This window comes from Pseudophryne corroboree, chromosome 2 (assembly GCF_028390025.1).
Source record: "Pseudophryne corroboree isolate aPseCor3 chromosome 2, aPseCor3.hap2, whole genome shotgun sequence".
Lineage (NCBI taxonomy): Eukaryota > Metazoa > Chordata > Amphibia > Anura > Myobatrachidae > Pseudophryne > Pseudophryne corroboree.
The window spans coordinates 786,924,851-786,942,944 of NC_086445.1; the positions used below are offsets into that span (position 1 = coordinate 786,924,851).

Sequence of the window (18,094 nt, forward strand, 5' to 3'; positions counted from 1 at the left end):
ATATATATATATATATATTTATTCAGTATTGCATATTACAAGCAATACGTTGTTATTCCCTGTATAGAACACCAGACCTACTTAATTTCTGCCTGTGATCCCTAGCATAGTTGTTATAGCATGCAAGGCTTCCACTCACGCTATGCTGTGTCATGCTGAGATAATGCCTCTAGTACAGGGACCTTAGACAGCCAGACAGCATGACTGACATTTGAAGACTGGACTTGACAGGCCTCCTGAATGCCCTGTGTACTGTTAGCAAATATTATGCTCACGTTTAATCAGATGACATGACAACAGATTGTACCTTGCTTAGCGGCGAGCATGATACAGTGATAGTAATACTTCTGTCCAACCTCTACAGGGGTGGGAGCCCCTGCGGTTACAATACTATGACATGAGACAGAAGAGTCACCTAGTGTCAGTGTGCATTATATCTGTAAAGGTCTGAGACATTAGGAAGTCATTATGCTTTCATCTGGAGGACTGTATTTATGCTAATGAAAATAAACTAAATAAACTGCTTTTATTTTTTGCAAACTATTGAAATAGGCAAATTATATTCATACTGTAGATTCTACTTTGCTGGTATGCCTCCTCGGTATATGGGTACCTTACAATAGCTATTCCTGTTGCTGTGAGAGTGCACAAGGGGCCCAATTCATGTTTGTATGGAACTGCACAGCCACAAGGAAGTGGCTGTGCAATTCCATCTAATTAAAATTCGAATGCAGCAGGAGGCGTCTGTAGGAGATAGATGCCTCTGTTATCATTAACAGGGATCCGAGTGCTGAAGACGCAGTCTCAGATCACCATCAGTCACAATTCACGATGCAATGCTTACAGTCATTGTATTTACGCAGGCTGGCCATTAGAGCTGGACACTGGGGTTCAAGAAGTCCGCATCCGACGACACAGACCCTGGACCTGTCATGCCTTCAAAATGGGGGCGACGCACTTTGAAGAACGGTGCAGGGTGCTGCCTCCCAAACGCATGCTGTGGCTGACAGGGGGCTGTGAGCAACATCACAAGACCAACAAACATCATATTTGTACGCAAACCATCTGTATAATGTTATTTCAGTCTCCTGTACCGGCACTCTTTCTGTCTGTACAATGTTATTTCAGTCTCCTGTACCAGCGCTCTTTCTATCTGTATCTGTATAATGTTATTTCAGTCTCCTGTACCAGCGCTCTTTCTATCTGTATAATGTTATTTCAGTCTCCTGTACCGGCACTCTTTCTATCTGTATAATGTTATTTAAGTCTCCTGTACCGGCACTCTTTCTATCTGTATAATGTTATTTCAGTATCCTGTACCAGCGCTCTTTCTATCTGTATAATGTTATTTCAGTATCCTGTACCAGCGCTCTTTCTGTCTGTATCTGTATAATGTTATTTCAGTCTCCTGTACCAGCACTCTTTCTGTCTGTATCTGTATAATGTTATTTCAGTCTCCTGTACCGGCACTCTTTCTATCTGTATCTGTATAATGTTATTTCAGTCTCCTGTATCAGCGCTCTTTCTGTCTGTATCTGTATAATGTTATTTCAGTCTCCTGTATCAGCGCTCTTTCTATCTGTATAATGTTATTTCAGTCTCCTGTACCGGCACTCTTTCTATCTGTATCTGTATAATATTATTTCAGTCTCCTGTACCAGCGCTCTTTCTGTCTGTATCTGTATAATGTTATTTCAGTCTCCTGTATCAGCGCTCTTTCTATCTGTATAATGTTATTTCAGTCTCCTGTACCAGCACTCTTTCTATCTGTATAATGTTATTTCAGTCTCCTGTATCAGCGCTCTTTCTATCTGTATAATGTTATTTCAGTCTCCTGTACCGGCACTCTTTCTATCTGTATAATGTTATTTCAGTATCCTGTACCAGCGCTCTTTCTATCTGTATCTGTATAATGTTATTTCAGTCTCCTGTACCAGCGCTCTTTCTATCTGTATCTGTATAATGTTATTTCAGTCTGCTGTACCAGCACTCTTTCTGTCTGTATCTGTATAATGTTATTTCAGTCTCCTGTACCAGCGCTCTTTCTATCTGTATAATGTTATTTCAGTCTCCTGTACCAGCGCTCTTTCTATCTGTATCTGTATAATGTTATTTCAGTCTCCTGTATCGGCGCTCTTTCTATCTGTATCTGTATAATGTTATTTCAGTCTCCTGTACCAGCGCTCTTTCTATCTGTATCTGTATAATGTTATTTCAGTCTCCTGTACCAGCGCTCTTTCTATCTGTATAATGTTATTTCAGTCTCCTGTACCAGCGCTCTTTCTATCTGTATCTGTATAATGTTATTTCAGTCTCCTGTACCAGCGCTCTTTCTATCTGTATCTGTATAATGTTATTTCAGTCTCCTGTACCAGCGCTCTTTCTATCTGTATAATGTTATTTCAGTCTCCTGTACCAGCGCTCTTTCTATCTGTATCTGTATAATGTTATTTCAGTCTCCTGTACCAGCGCTCTTTCTATCTGTATAATGTTATTTCAGTCTCCTGTACCAGCGCTCTTTCTATCTGTATCTGTATAATGTTATTTCAGTCTCCTGTACCAGCGCTCTTTCTATCTGTATCTGTATAATGTTATTTCAGTCTCCTGTACCAGCGCTCTTTCTATCTGTATAATGTTATTTCAGTCTCCTGTACCAGCGCTCTTTCTATCTGTATCTGTATAATGTTATTTCAGTCTCCTGTACCAGCACTCTTTCTGTCTGTATCTGTATAATGTTATTTCAGTCTCCTGTACCAGCACTCTTTCTATCTGTATCTGTATAATGTTATTTCAGTCTCCTGTACCAGCGCTCTTTCTATCTGTATCTGTATAATGTTATTTCAGTCTCCCGTACCGGTGCTCTTTCTATCTGTATCTGTATAATGTTATTTCAGTCTCCTGTATCAGCGCTCTTTCTATCTGTATCTGTATAATGTTATTTCAGTCTCCTGTATCAGCGCTCTTTCTATCTGTATAATGTTATTTCAGTCTTCTGTACCGGCACTCTTTCTATCTGTATAATGTTATTTCAGTCTCCTGTACCAGCGCTCTTTCTATCTGTATAATGTTATTTCAGTCTCCTGTATCAGCGCTCTTTCTATCTGTATAATGTTATTTCAGTCTCCTGTATCAGCGCTCTTTCTATCTGTATCTGTATAATGTTATTTCAGTCTCCTGTACCAGCACTCTTTCTATCTGTATCTGTATAATGTTATTTCAGTCTCCTGTACCAGCGCTCTTTCTATCTGTATAATGTTATTTCAGTCTCCTGTACCAGCACTCTTTCTATCTGTATCTGTATAATGTTATTTCAGTCTCCCGTACCAGCGCTCTTTCTATCTGTATAATGTTATTTCAGTCTCCTGTACCAGCGCTCTTTCTATCTGTATCTGTATAATGTTATTTCAGTCTCCTGTACCGGCGCTCTTTCTGTCTGTATCTGTATAATGTTATTTCAGTCTCCTGTACCAGCGCTCTTTCTGTCTGTATCTGTATAATGTTATTTCAGTCTCCTGTACCGGCGCTCTTTCTATCTGTATAATGTTATTTCAGTCTCCTGTACCGGCGCTCTTTCTGTCTGTATCTGTATAATGTTATTTCAGTCTCCTGTACCAGCGCTCTTTCTGTCTGTATCTGTATAATGTTATTTCAGTCTCCTGTACCGGCGCTCTTTCTATCTGTATAATGTTATTTCAGTCATCTGTACCAGCACTCTTTCTATCTGTATCTGTATAATGTTATTTCAGTCTCCTGTACCAGCACTCTTTCTATCTGTATCTGTATAATGTTATTTCAGTCTCCTGTACCAGCGCTCTTTCTATCTGTATAATGTTATTTCAGTCTCCTGTACCGGCACTCTTTCTATCTGTATCTGTATAATGTTATTTCAGTCTCCTGTACCGGCGCTCTTTCTATCTGTATCTGTATAATGTTATTTCAGTCTCCTGTACCAGCGCTCTTTCTGTCTGTATCTGTATAATGTTATTTCAGTCTCCTGTACCGGCGCTCTTTCTATCTGTATAATGTTATTTCAGTCTCCTGTACCGGCGCTCTTTCTATCTGTATCTGTATAATGTTATTTCAGTATCCTGTACCAGCGCTCTTTCTATCTGTATCTCTATAATGTTATTTCAGTCTCCTGTACCAGCACTCTTTCTATCTGTATCTCTATAATGTTATTTCAGTCTCCTGTACCAGCGCTCTTTCTATCTGTATCTGTATAATGTTATTTCAGTCTCCTGTACCAGCGCTCTTTCTATCTGTATCTGTATAATGTTATTTCAGTCTCCTGTACCGGCGCTCTTTCTATCTGTATAATGTTATTTCAGTCTCCTGTACCAGCGCTCTTTCTATCTGTATCTGTATAATGTTATTTCAGTTTCCTGTACCAGTGCTCTTTCTATCTGTATCTGTATAATGTTATTTCAGTCTCCTGTACCAGCGCTCTTTCTATCTGTATAATGTTATTTCAGTCTCCTGTACCAGCACTCTTTCTATCTGTATCTGTATAATGTTATTTCAGTCTCCTGTACCAGCGCTCTTTCTATCTGTATAATGTTATTTCAGTCACCTGTACCAGCACTCTTTCTATCTGTATCTGTATAATGTTATTTCAGTCTCCTGTACCAGCGCTCTTTCTATCTGTATAATGTTATTTCAGTCTCCTGTACCAGCGCTCTTTCTATCTGTATCTGTATAATGTTATTTCAGTCTCCTGTACCGGCGCTCTTTCTGTCTGTATCTGTATAATGTTATTTCAGTCTCCTGTACCAGCGCTCTTTCTGTCTGTATCTGTATAATGTTATTTCAGTCTCCTGTACCAGCGCTCTTTCTATCTGTATAATGTTATTTCAGTCTCCTGTACCAGCGCTCTTTCTATCTGTATCTGTATAATGTTATTTCAGTCTCCTGTACCAGCGCTCTTTCTATCTGTATAATGTTATTTCAGTCTCCTGTACCAGCGCTCTTTCTATCTGTATCTGTATAATGTTATTTCAGTCTCCTGTACCAGCGCTCTTTCTATCTGTATCTGTATAATGTTATTTCAGTCTCCTGTACCAGCGCTCTTTCTATCTGTATAATGTTATTTCAGTCTCCTGTACCAGCGCTCTTTCTATCTGTATCTGTATAATGTTATTTCAGTCTCCTGTACCAGCACTCTTTCTGTCTGTATCTGTATAATGTTATTTCTCCTTCATCCACTAGGGGCCACTGGAGTGTAGTTACAATGGGGAGATAGTAGGTGGTATTGGTAGCTGGCACTTTAAAAATTCTCCACTGTGGCTAGCTCCTCCCCTACTATCTCCCCTCCAAGCCAGTCTTAGTTAAGTGCCCGAGGTAGCTGGTTCACTTGGGTTTAGCTGAAGAATTTTCTTCTTTTTTCTTTATTATTTTATTTTTCTTACACACACTCACAGACTGGCAGCTCTGCCACTGCCAGTCTGCACCGTGGGAGCTGCCGGCGGGGTCCCATCGCAGCTGCGTGCGGCTAGGGATGGGCCCCGGCTGAGGGAGACACTGAGCTCTCCTGAGTTGGCGGACACCGCTGCGTGCGGCGCGTGTCGCGGCCACTCCATCCAGCAGAAGATTCCGGCAGCATGGCAGCGGTGAGTATCAAAAAATGGTCGGACACCGCTGCGTGCGGCTTGTGTCGGGACCACCCCACCACAGAAGATTCCGGCTGGACGCCGCTGCGTGCGGCGTGTGTCGGGGCCGATCCACCAAGAACACAGTGGTGAGTGAAGTATACTTTATTTGTGGTGGCTATGTATGTTTTTAGAGCAATGCACTGTTTATTGTTGTACAACCCACTCCAGAAGGGCTCTCTGGGGCTGTAATGTACTTTATTGTATCCTTACCTGTCCTCCTCATGGAGAAACAGACAGGATGATTGGGGGAGGCTGAGTATGTGTTTATACAACCCTGACTGAAAAACGGGTGTGTGTCATTCTGATAACCCTCTGCTCCCCCAGCTCCCCGCACCCCCCGCACAGATCCCCACTCAGCGCGACTCACAGAGCCGGCACAGGGATCCCGCTCGAGCGCAAAGCAATGTTTAAATTTGGCGCCTTGTACGGAGGGGGCGGAGCTAAGTCCCGCTCTGTAGAGCGAGCTCAGCGCTCCCTGCTCCCAGGCGGCGACTCGCGCTCTGTTCAGCGCAACACTCCCCGGCGGCGGCTAGCAGATACAGGGCTCTACTAGCGCTGTATAGCGGGCTCAGCGCTCAGCGCTCCCCGGCGGTGACTCGCAGGCCCAGCGGAGGGTACAGCTCGCTTCCCGCTTAGTTTTGCAATAAGGCGCCATAGCCGGGGGGCGGAGCTAACTCCCGCTCTGTACAGCGGGCTCAGCATTCTCCGCTCCCCGGCCACTGTTATAGTGTAATAGGCATTTATGTGAGTTTAATGCACATGGTGCTGAGGAGAATGTGATATAGTCAGAGTGGCTCAGCACTAATCCAGTTATCCACTATATAGATTTTATCGCATAGCCCAGAGGAGTTTCACTCTGGCGGCCATTTCCTCCATGCACAGACCTGGCTTCATATTTGCAGTGTCTCCTATAGCCCAGTGGGCTAATCTTGCATACTCAGAGACAAATACAAATAAAGTCCCAGGTATATTAACAGTTAACCTGCTTTACTCAGCGGGCTCCCAGGTCTCCCCGTCGCTAGGCAACAGCTCTGGGATTTGTAACTTTTCGATACTTCAGGCTGCTGAAATATAGATACATTCCTCCTGCAGTAGAGTCCTCTACCCAGCATTTTCCTACTTGCAAATCAGGGAACCTGCTCTATTACAGTAGCTGGGACTCAGCTCAATAATAATTAAAAGGATCTACTGTGCAGTATTTATTTACCTACGGTGTGTGTGTATATATACATATATAGTTATGTTTGTGCATGTATATATATAGATATATATATTTAAGTGCGTGTAGGTATGTATATAGATAAATCCATAAAATACCAGATATAGGGGATAAAAGCCTATGGCCACACCACCCTGAACACGCCCGATCTCGTCTGATCTCGGAAACTAAGCAGGGTCAGGCCCGGTTAGTACTTGGATGGGAGACCGCCTGGGAATACCAGGTGCTGTAGGCTACTTCCGCAATGTTTTCTAATAACAACATCTTGCACATAACATTTTCCCCCATCTTTCTCACAGGCTGGTCACCATTTTGAAAAGCCAGCGGAACCTCAGAGAAACATCTGGTGCACCTTAATTAGCGGTACACTAAATACAGGGCGGGGTGTTGCCTTCCCTTTATTATTCCTTGTTGTCACTAGTTACTAATGCTATTTGTAATTGTGGAATGCGTGTAAGGCATAAGACAAATAGCGCTGCGGCTCAGTACGCTAGTAGCGGGTATCTGAACAGGGGTTTGAATCCAAACAAAACTTTAAGGAGAACTCCTATAGCCTAGGGCTAAGACTCCTGTCCCACAGCGCAGCGTTGCTGGTTCAGGTCTCCGCTGCTCCAGAAAGTTTATTTTAATCGTATCGGTCACTACACATTATAGTGCACACCTTACGTAGGGCTCTGTTTATTTAACCCACCTTTTCTCCTTTCGTTTGTCTCTCCTGGGATAGTCGAAGAATTCCCTCTTAGGTGTGAAGTATGCGGCGGAGCCATCTGCTTCGCCCTCCACGCACCTGCACACCCCTGTTTGATCAATGATGCAGGTAATGTCACTATTAACCAGACAATAACTCATCAGGTAAGCCCTTGGACTTTGGTTTCCAAGGTCACAGGATCAAATCACAGCGGGACCAAACACACCTTTCCAAAAAGAAACTTTGCTAACATTCCATGCATTACTGATGTCTGTTTTCTGTGGATCTGAACCAGTGTCTCAGAATATACAGGTACATAATACAGCAGTTCATCTGATACTGCAGGTAAAGGAGGAGGACACGTCAAGTCCATCAGGGTTCCACGCCATTGACGAAAATGACAGCGACTGGTTCAGTTTCGGATGAGCTGGGCAGGCTCCGGTAGGCGGCCGACAGACACCCGAATACACAATATCAGGTATCAAACAAGGTTTGTTTTCCTATCTTTTCCCCGCAGATGGCAGGAGATGGTATCAGAACCTCTCTAGGGTATACACCTCGGTGTATCGCCGGTCCATCAAGCCGCCGTTTTCCTGAGGCAACCTTGCTCAGGGATCCATCGACATAGGCGGCAGCATGGTTCTACCGTATCCGGAGCAGGTAGGTTGGGGAACAATTGTCCTCTAGGTTACAGGATGCTTCGCATCAGGATCAATTGATACTTTGATACAGGTCAGAATCACGATTCTGCTTTATGTTCCTTGGAGGTCTCCATGTCTACAGACTCGGACCCTGCATCTTCGCTTGGGCTGTCTTAACCCGACGACCTCTGGGGCTGCGACAGTGACAAGTAAACATGAAATCCTACGGGGCAGATGGTTCTGGGGAAGGAACTTTCTGCAGGATTTCTTGAACCAATGGAGGTAGGTCCACTTTGATTTCTCCTACTACTGCCCCAGCTCCAAGACAGACCTTTACTGGTCTTCCCTTTAGATTTTTTCGTGCCCTTTCAGGTTTTTGACTCCACACGGGTGATATCTTCGTCGCCAGGGGTTCTCAGGGTAAAAAGGCTGAAGCAGAGGTTCAACATCCTCAGTCCAGTCTGATTTTATGTCATCCTATACACCCATTACACCTGCAGGGTCCCAGGGTAGGCGCAGGTCGATGGGAGAAGGCTTGGGCGGTTACAACCGTCTCAGGAGTCCCTCGGCATAGGTCGGCTGATTTACGATGACAAGAGAGTCATACTGCAGGCTGCGCTCCATAGGTTTCTAACCGCAAAGGGTGTTGATCCCTGTTTTTCACATATCATTTGAATTAGGACAGTTCTCAGGCCTTTGTTTTCTTTTCACGTTCCGAAGCCAAGTGGCTCGGACAGGCCTATTCTGGCCTTACAATCCTTTTAGTCTGTGATTGCTAGTTTAAACAAGAAAGGGAGTTTTACGTGTCCCTTGTCTTCAGAGATGCCTGTTTACTGATTTCCGTTGGACAGGCTTTTCTCAGATTCCCCCTTAACAGGATTCTCATTTTCACTGTAAGTCCTTTACTCTTCTCTCTTCCGCTCCCACAGAGTTTAGAAAGATAACAGAATAACTCTTTTTCAGGGGCAGTGGGTGACGTTGGTTCCCTAATGGGACAATTTACTGCTACTATCCCACTCTGTACATTAGGTGGCTTCTGAATATCCGGAGGATCCACGAGCTTCTGATTCGACACAGATCCAATTTATGCTCCGCATAGACGTTTCTCAACACGGTCCGTCAGAGGTTTTTTTCATTCCTCGGCACCAGAGACTCTATTTCTTCAGTCAAGTTGCGACGTAATGAGTGGTCGCCTCCATTCCTCTCGGAACGGGGGACAACAATCTTGTTTCCAGATCAAGCCACCAGGTCAGACTCCTGGGTGAGGGAACATGCCCCGGAGTTTTGTCAGCTGGTCCGCTGTGGGCGGAGATTTCGGATCGACCTCAGGGCGTTCTGACTGACTCGTTAACCCTTTATTACTCTCGGACGGCAGTAGCCGTGGAGGCCCTCAGGGCTCCGGGGAGTTTTCTGGTTATTCTATCCTGCCTCCTTTTTCTATTTCTACTTCATGTTCAGTAACACAGGAGGGGATTATGCGTGCTAGTCCTCTCGGTGGCGCTGGTTGGGCCACGCATGACTTGAAGATACAGATACGCCTGTTGTCAGTAGAGGAGCCTTGGCTCCTACCTCGACTGGACTGTCTACTTCAACAGGCTCCTTTTTTCTCCTTGTTCAATTTTACACTGGTTTCGGTTACCCGTGTGACTGTTCACGAGACCTCAGAAGGGAGGAGTTCCCTAGTTCGGTTAGGCCTACTGGGCTCCGATTTCAGAAGTCTATTACCTCTTCTCGCTTTTGCCACTTTGGGAAAACTTTATGGAACATAATGAAGATAAAAGGGGTTTTTTCCCCCTTCTTCCAGTTACCATTCATCTTTGGTTTCTCTGGGAGGTTTTTTGCTCCGCTGCGCTTCAAACCACACTGACCGGAATTTTAGGTCTCTGCCTTTTTCGCTTTTCTTCCAAATGAGATTAGCCTAGCGGCCGTAAGTTCGGCCTCTTGTTCAGGGAGTACTCTATTGGCAACTCCCCGGGCTCGGCTTCGGCCTCAGCGGTCGTTTCTTCCAGAGGGGAGGTCCATTTTTCATATAAATCTGACACTAGTGGTTTTCAATCCTCTCTGAATGTTGTCAGGGCTCGTCAACTCTCTCTACAGAGGTCTCAGGCTATTCGATGAAGTGTTTTTTCTTCTTTGCTCTGGATGATGCTCCCGTACTAAATAGCCGGGGCCCCAGCATATGCTGGACAGTTGGATACATCTGATCATCAGACAGTCTTCTTGGCGGTTACTAGGGAACCTCCGTTTTCCATTTCAGCGCGCTTTACGCGCATTGTAAGACTTTCGTGGGCAGCCGCCCGCGGGGTCTCCATGAATATTTTGTCGGGCGGCTACTTGGTCAAACCGACATTCGTTTTGTCAAATTCTACAAGTTTGACACTTTTACGGCCTCTGCATCACTGTTTGGCCGAGCAGTTTTTACAGGACTCTCAGCGCTTTCCCACCCGTTTTTTGGGAGCTCTGGGACGTCCCCATTGTAACTACACTCCAGTGGCCCCTAGTGGATGAAGGAGAAATCAGGATTTTGGTACTTACCGATAAATCCCTTTCTCCGATTCCACAGGGGCCACTGGACGCCCGCCCAGCGCTGTTTCTCCTGATTTTTGTTTGATTAACGATTGCAGATCACCATATGACTGCTTGTTGGGTTCAGGCTAGCCTGGTTTTTTGTCAGGTTCTGTTCCAGGTTTAGTTTGTGTTCGCCTGGTTTACAGGGCGTCGTTAACCTCCTCTACCTTACGGTTTGTTTATTACAGCTCTCCTCGGGCACAGTTTAACGTAGACTGGCTTGGAGGGGAGATAGTAGGGGAGGAGCTAGCCACAGTGGAGAATTTTTAAAGTGCCAGCTACCAATACCACCTACTATCTCCCCATTGTAACTACACTCCAGTGGCCCCTGTGGAATCGGAGAAAGGGATTTATCGGTAAGTACCAAAATCCTGATTTCAGTCTCCTGTACCAGCACTCTTTCTATCTGTATCTGTATAATGTTATTTCAGTCTCCTGTACCAGCGCTCTTTCTATCTGTATCTGTATAATGTTATTTCAGTCTCCCGTACCGGTGCTCTTTCTATCTGTATCTGTATAATGTTATTTCAGTCTCCTGTATCAGCGCTCTTTCTATCTGTATCTGTATAATGTTATTTCAGTCTCCTGTATCAGCGCTCTTTCTATCTGTATAATGTTATTTCAGTCTTCTGTACCGGCACTCTTTCTATCTGTATAATGTTATTTCAGTCTCCTGTACCAGCGCTCTTTCTATCTGTATAATGTTATTTCAGTCTCCTGTATCAGCGCTCTTTCTATCTGTATAATGTTATTTCAGTCTCCTGTACCAGCGCTCTTTCTATCTGTATAATGTTATTTCAGTCTCCTGTACCAGCACTCTTTCTATCTGTATCTGTATAATGTTATTTCAGTCTCCTGTACCAGCGCTCTTTCTATCTGTATAATGTTATTTCAGTCTCCTGTACCAGCGCTCTTTCTATCTGTATCTGTATAATGTTATTTCAGTCTCCTGTACCGGCGCTCTTTCTGTCTGTATCTGTATAATGTTATTTCAGTCTCCTGTACCAGCGCTCTTTCTGTCTGTATCTGTATAATGTTATTTCAGTCTCCTGTACCGGCGCTCTTTCTATCTGTATAATGTTATTTCAGTCTCCTGTACCGGCGCTCTTTCTGTCTGTATCTGTATAATGTTATTTCAGTCTCCTGTACCAGCGCTCTTTCTGTCTGTATCTGTATAATGTTATTTCAGTCTCCTGTACCGGCGCTCTTTCTATCTGTATAATGTTATTTCAGTCATCTGTACCAGCACTCTTTCTATCTGTATCTGTATAATGTTATTTCAGTCTCCTGTACCAGCACTCTTTCTATCTGTATCTGTATAATGTTATTTCAGTCTCCTGTACCAGCGCTCTTTCTATCTGTATAATGTTATTTCAGTCTCCTGTACCGGCACTCTTTCTATCTGTATCTGTATAATGTTATTTCAGTCTCCTGTACCGGCGCTCTTTCTATCTGTATCTGTATAATGTTATTTCAGTCTCCTGTACCAGCGCTCTTTCTGTCTGTATCTGTATAATGTTATTTCAGTCTCCTGTACCGGCGCTCTTTCTATCTGTATAATGTTATTTCAGTCTCCTGTACCGGCGCTCTTTCTATCTGTATCTGTATAATGTTATTTCAGTATCCTGTACCAGCGCTCTTTCTATCTGTATCTCTATAATGTTATTTCAGTCTCCTGTACCAGCGCTCTTTCTATCTGTATCTGTATAATGTTATTTCAGTCTCCTGTACCAGCGCTCTTTCTATCTGTATCTGTATAATGTTATTTCAGTCTCCTGTACCGGCACTCTTTCTATCTGTATCTGTATAATGTTATTTCAGTCTCCTGTACCAGCGCTCTTTCTATCTGTATCTGTATAATGTTATTTCAGTCTCCTGTACCGGCGCTCTTTCTATCTGTATAATGTTATTTCAGTCTCCTGTACCAGCGCTCTTTCTATCTGTATCTGTATAATGTTATTTCAGTTTCCTGTACCAGTGCTCTTTCTATCTGTATCTGTATAATGTTATTTCAGTCTCCTGTACCAGCGCTCTTTCTATCTGTATAATGTTATTTCAGTCTCCTGTACCAGCACTCTTTCTATCTGTATCTGTATAATGTTATTTCTCTAACGTCCTAGTGGATGCTGGGGACTCCGTAAGGACCATGGGGAATAGCGGGCTCCGCAGGAGACTGGGCACTCTAAAGAAAGATTTAGTACTATCTGGTGTGCACTGGCTCCTCCCTCTATGCCCCTCCTCCAGACCTCAGTTGGAATCTGTGCCCGGACAGAGCTGGGTGCACTTTAGTGAGCTCTCCTGAGCTTGCTAATAAGAAAGTATTTTGTTAGGATATTTTATTTTCAGAGAGATCTGCTGGCAACAGACTCTCTGCTACGTGGGACTGAGGGGAGAGAAGCAAACCTACTAACTGCGGATAGGTCGTGCTTCTTAGGCTACTGGACACCATTAGCTCCAGAGGGATCGAACACAGGAACTCACCCTTGGTCGTCCGATCCCGGAGCCGCGCCGCCGTCCCCCTCGCAGAGCCAGAAGACAGAAGCCGGCGAGAGAAGCAAGAAGACTTCAAAATCGGCGGCTGAAGACTCCAGTCTTCATATGAGGTAGCGCACAGCACTGCAGCTGTGCGCCATTGCTCCCACATTAAACCCACACACTCCGGTCACTGTAGGGTGCAGGGCGCAGGGGGGGAGGGGGGCGCTCTGGGCAGCAATTAGGTACCTCTTGGCAAAAGCACTGTAAAAGTTGGGCACTGTATATATGCATTAGCCCCCGCCATTATTTTACACAAAATCGCGGGACAGAAGATCGCCGCTGAGGGGGCGGGGCTTCTTCCTCAGCACTCACCAGCGCCATTTTCTCTCCACAGCTCCACTGAGAGGAAGCTCCCCAGGCTCTCCCCTGCAGAAGCACGATAGAAGAGGGTGAAAAGAGAGGGGGGGCACATAAATTGGCGTAAAAACAATATATACAGCGTCTACTGGGTTAACACTACGTTACTGTGTGATTCCTGGGTCATATAGCGCTGGGGTGTGTGCTGGCATACTCTCTCTCTGTCTCTCCAAAGGGTCTTCAAATAGAGCATCCCCTGTGTGTGTGGTGTGTCGGTACGTGTGTGTCGACATGTCTGAGGTAAAAGGCTCTCCTAAGGAGGAGATAGAGCAAATATGTGTGTGTGAGGGTGTCTCCGTCGACAACGCCGACACCTGTTGGATATGTGTAATTAAGTGCTAAGGTGAATTTATTGCACAAAAGATTAGAGAACAGACAGGAAATCTACCCATGTCTGTCACTCTGTCGCAGAGACCTTCAGTGTCTCTCAATGCTCACTATCCAAAATAATAAACACTGATGTCGACACGGAGATTGACTCCAGTGTCGACTACGATAATGCAAAGTTACAGCCAAAATGGCAGAAAAGTATTCAATATATGATTATTGTAATAAAAGATGATTTGCATATCACTGATGACTCATCTGTCACTGACACAAGGGTACACATGTTTAAGGGGAAGAGAGCTGAGGTAAATTTCCCTCCTCTCATGAGGAAAAAGAGCGGGAATCTCCAGACAAGAGACTGCAGTTTCCCACAAAAAATTCTCAGGCAGTATCCTTTCCCCACTAGGGTCAGGATAGGATGGTAATCTTCCCCTAGGGTGTCACGTTTGCCCAAAAGGTAACCTGTCGTAACAGCTATTCTCAGGGATCCTGCAGATAGCGTGCACATTCTGGTACACTACTCAGACCGGCGATTGTGTCAGCATGGGTTTATAGCGCTGTGGCAGCGTGGACAGGTACCTTATCCGCAGAGATTGAGACCCTAGTATGTAGATATATATAGATATATGTATATATATATATATATATATATATATATATTAATGCTGTCTTAAGAGATTTTTTTATATATATATATATATATATATATATATATATATATATATATATATAACATGCCCAAAGAGACATGAGTATACTGGGTCCTAGAGACAAAGCTATGTCGATTTCTGCTTGACGTGTCCTGTAGAATATGCAATGGACAGATGATGTCGACTTAAGAGGCATATGGAAGGCTGAGGATGGTGGGGAGAAGGGTTCTAGGACCTGGTCTCCACAGCTATAGCTGGTAATTCTGATGTTTTGCCTTATATTCCTGCACAGCCTAGGAAAGCACGACATTATAAAGTGCAGCCTTTAGAACAAGGAAACAAGAAAGTCCGAGGTGCGTCCTTTCTTGCCGGAGGTGGGGGCAGAGGAAAGAAGCTGCACAACACAGCTAGGTCCCAGGAACAGAAGTCCTCCCCGGCCTCTACAATAATCCACCGCATGTCGCTGGGGCTCCACAGGCGGAGCTAGGCCCGGTGGAGGCACGCCTGCGCAAGTTCAGCCACAAGTGGGTTCACTCCCTGTTAGATCCCTGGGCAATAGATATTGTGTCTCAGGGATGCAAGCTGGACTTTGAGAAGATGCCCCCTCACCGACGGCCCTGCCGGCTTCCCCCCACGAGAGGGAAACAGTGTTAACTGCAATTCACAAATTGTATCTTCAGCAGGTGGTGGTCAAGGTTCCCCTCCTTTAACAAGGAAAGGGTTATTATTCGACCATGTTTGTAGTACCGAAACCGGACGGTTCGGTCAGACCCATATTGAATTTAAAATCCCTGAACATATACCTGAAAAGGTTCAAGTTCAAGATGGAATCGCTCAGAGCGGTCATCGCAAGCCTGGAAGGGGGGGATTTTATGGTGTATCTGGACATAAAGGATGCATACCTTCATGTCCCCATTTATCCACCTCATCAGGCGTACCTCAGATTTGTGGTACAGGATTGTCATTACCCATTCCAGACGTTGCCGTTTGGTCTGTCCACGGCACCGAGAATATTTACCAAGGTAATGGCAGAAATGATGGTGCTTCTGCGAAAGCAAGGAGTCACAATTATCCCATACTTGGACGATCTCCTCATAAAGGCGAGGTCCAGAGAGCAGTTGCTGATCAGCGTAGCACACTCTCGGGAAGTGTTGCAACAGCACGGCTGGATTCTGAATATTCCAAAGTCGCAGCTGATTCCTACGACGCGTCTGCCCTTCCTGGGCATGATTCTGGACACAGACCAGAAGAAGGTTTTACTCCTGGCGGAGAAGACTCAGGAGCTCGTGACTCTGGTCAGAGGCCTCTTAAAACTAAAACAGGTGTCGGTGCATCAATGCACGCGAGTCCTGGGAAAGATGGTGGCGTCATACGAAGCCATTCCCTTCGGAAGGTTCCATGCGAGGACCTTTCAGCGGGATCTGTTGGACAGCTGGTCCGGATCGCATCTTCAGATGCAGCGGCTGATCACCCTATCCCCCAGGGCCAGGGTGTCTCTTCTGTGGTGGCTGCAGAGTGCTCACCTTATCGAGGGTCGCAGGTTCGGCATTCAGGACTGGGTCCTGGTGACCACGGATGCAAGCCTCCGAGGGTGGGGGGCAGTCACACAGGGAAGAAATTTCCAGGGTCTGTGGTCAAGTCAGGAGACTTGTCTGTACATCAATATCCTGGAACTAAGGGCCATATACAACGCCCTAAGTCAAGCGGAGCCTCTGCTTCGCAACCAACCGGTGCTGATCCAGTCAGACAACATCACCGCAGTGGCTCATGTAAACCGCCAAGGCGGCACAAGGAGCAGGGTGGCGATGGCGGAAACCACCAGAATTCTTTGCGGGGCGGAGAATCACGTAAAAGCACTGTCAGCAGTGTTCATTCCGGGAGTGGACAACTGGGAAGCAGACTTCCTCAGCAGGCACAACCTCCACCCGGGAGAGTGGGGACTTCATCAAGAAGTCTTCACACAGATTACAAGTCGTTGGGAACTGCCACAGGTGGACATGATGGCATCCCTCCTCAACAAAAAGCTACACATGTATTGCGCCAGGTCAAGAGACCCTCAGGCGATAGCTGTGGATGCACTAGTGACACCGTGGGTGTTCCAGTCGGTTTATGTGTTTCCTCCTCTTCCTCTCATACCCAAGGTGCTGAGAATAGTAAGAAAAAGAGGAGTGAGAACAATACTCATTGTTCTGGATTGGCCAAGAAGGACTTGGTATCCGGAACTGCAAGAAATGCTCACAGAGGACCCATGGCCTCTGCCTCTCAGACAGGATCTGTTGCAACAGGGGCCCTGTCTGTTCCAAGACTTACCGCGGCTGCGTTTGACGGCATGGTGGTTGAACGCCGGATCCTAACAGAAAAAGGCATTCCGGATGAGGTTATTCCTACGCTAATAAAGGCTAGGAAGGACGTGACGGCTAAGCATTATCACCGTATATGGCGAAAATATGTTGCTTGGTGTGAGGCCAGGAATGCCCCTACAGAGGAATTCCAGCTGGGCCGTTTCCTTCACTTCCTACAGTCGGGAGTGACTTTGGGCTTAGGTGGTCATGCTGTTGGCCTTAGCTTTGGCTAGGCGTGTGTCAGAATTGGTGGCTTTGTCACATAAAAGCCCCTATCTGGTTTTCCATATGGACAGGGCAGAATTACGGACTCGTCCGCAATTTCTGCCAAAAGTGGTGTCATCTTTTCATTTGAACTAACCTATTGTGGTGCCTGCGGCTACTCGTGACTTGGAGGATTCCAAGTTACTAGATGTAGTCAGGGCTTTGAAGATTTATGTAGCCAGAACGGCTGGAGTCAGGAAAACTGTTATTTCAGTCTCCTGTACCAGCGCTCTTTCTATCTGTATCTGTATAATGTTATTTCAGTCTCCTGTACCAGCGCTCTTTCTATCTTTATCTGTATAATGTTATTTCAGTCTCCTGTACCGGCGCTCTTTCTATCTGTATAATGTTATTTCAGTCTCCTGTACCAGCGCTCTTTCTATCTGTATCTGTATAATGTTATTTCAGTCTCCTGTACTGGCGCTCTTTCTATCCGTATAATGTTATTTCAGTCTCCTGTACTAGCGCTCTTTCTGTCTGTATCTGTATAATGTTATTTCAGTCTCCTGTACCAGCACTCTTTCTATCTGTATAATGTTATTTCAGTCTCCTGTATCAGCGCTCTTTCTGTCTGTATCTGTATAATGTTATTTCAGTCTCCTGTACCAGCGCTCTTTCTATCTGTATCTGTATAATGTTATTTCAGTCTCCTGTACCAGCGCTCTTTCTATCTGTATAATGTTATTTCAGTCTCCTGTACCAGCGCTCTTTCTATCTGTATAATGTTATTTCAGTCTCCTGTACCAGCGCTCTTTCTATCTGTATAATGTTATTTCAGTCTCCTATACCAGCGCTCTTTCTATCTGTATAATGTTATTTCAGTCTCCTGTACCGGCACTCTTTCTGTCTGTATCT

At 45.1% G+C, this 18,094-nt stretch overlaps 1 protein-coding gene and 1 non-coding gene across 2 annotated transcripts in view; both read left to right on the forward strand.

The window, feature by feature from the left end:
• Positions 1–18,094, forward strand: part of CLCN4 (chloride voltage-gated channel 4) — a 186,897-nt gene that overhangs the window by 86,260 nt on the left and 82,543 nt on the right. The gene's annotated exons all lie outside the window — the stretch shown is intronic.
• LOC135052654 (5S ribosomal RNA) lies at positions 6,984–7,102 on the forward strand. Its single transcript, XR_010242232.1, has one exon. It is a non-coding gene; the product is annotated as a 5S ribosomal RNA (ribosomal RNA).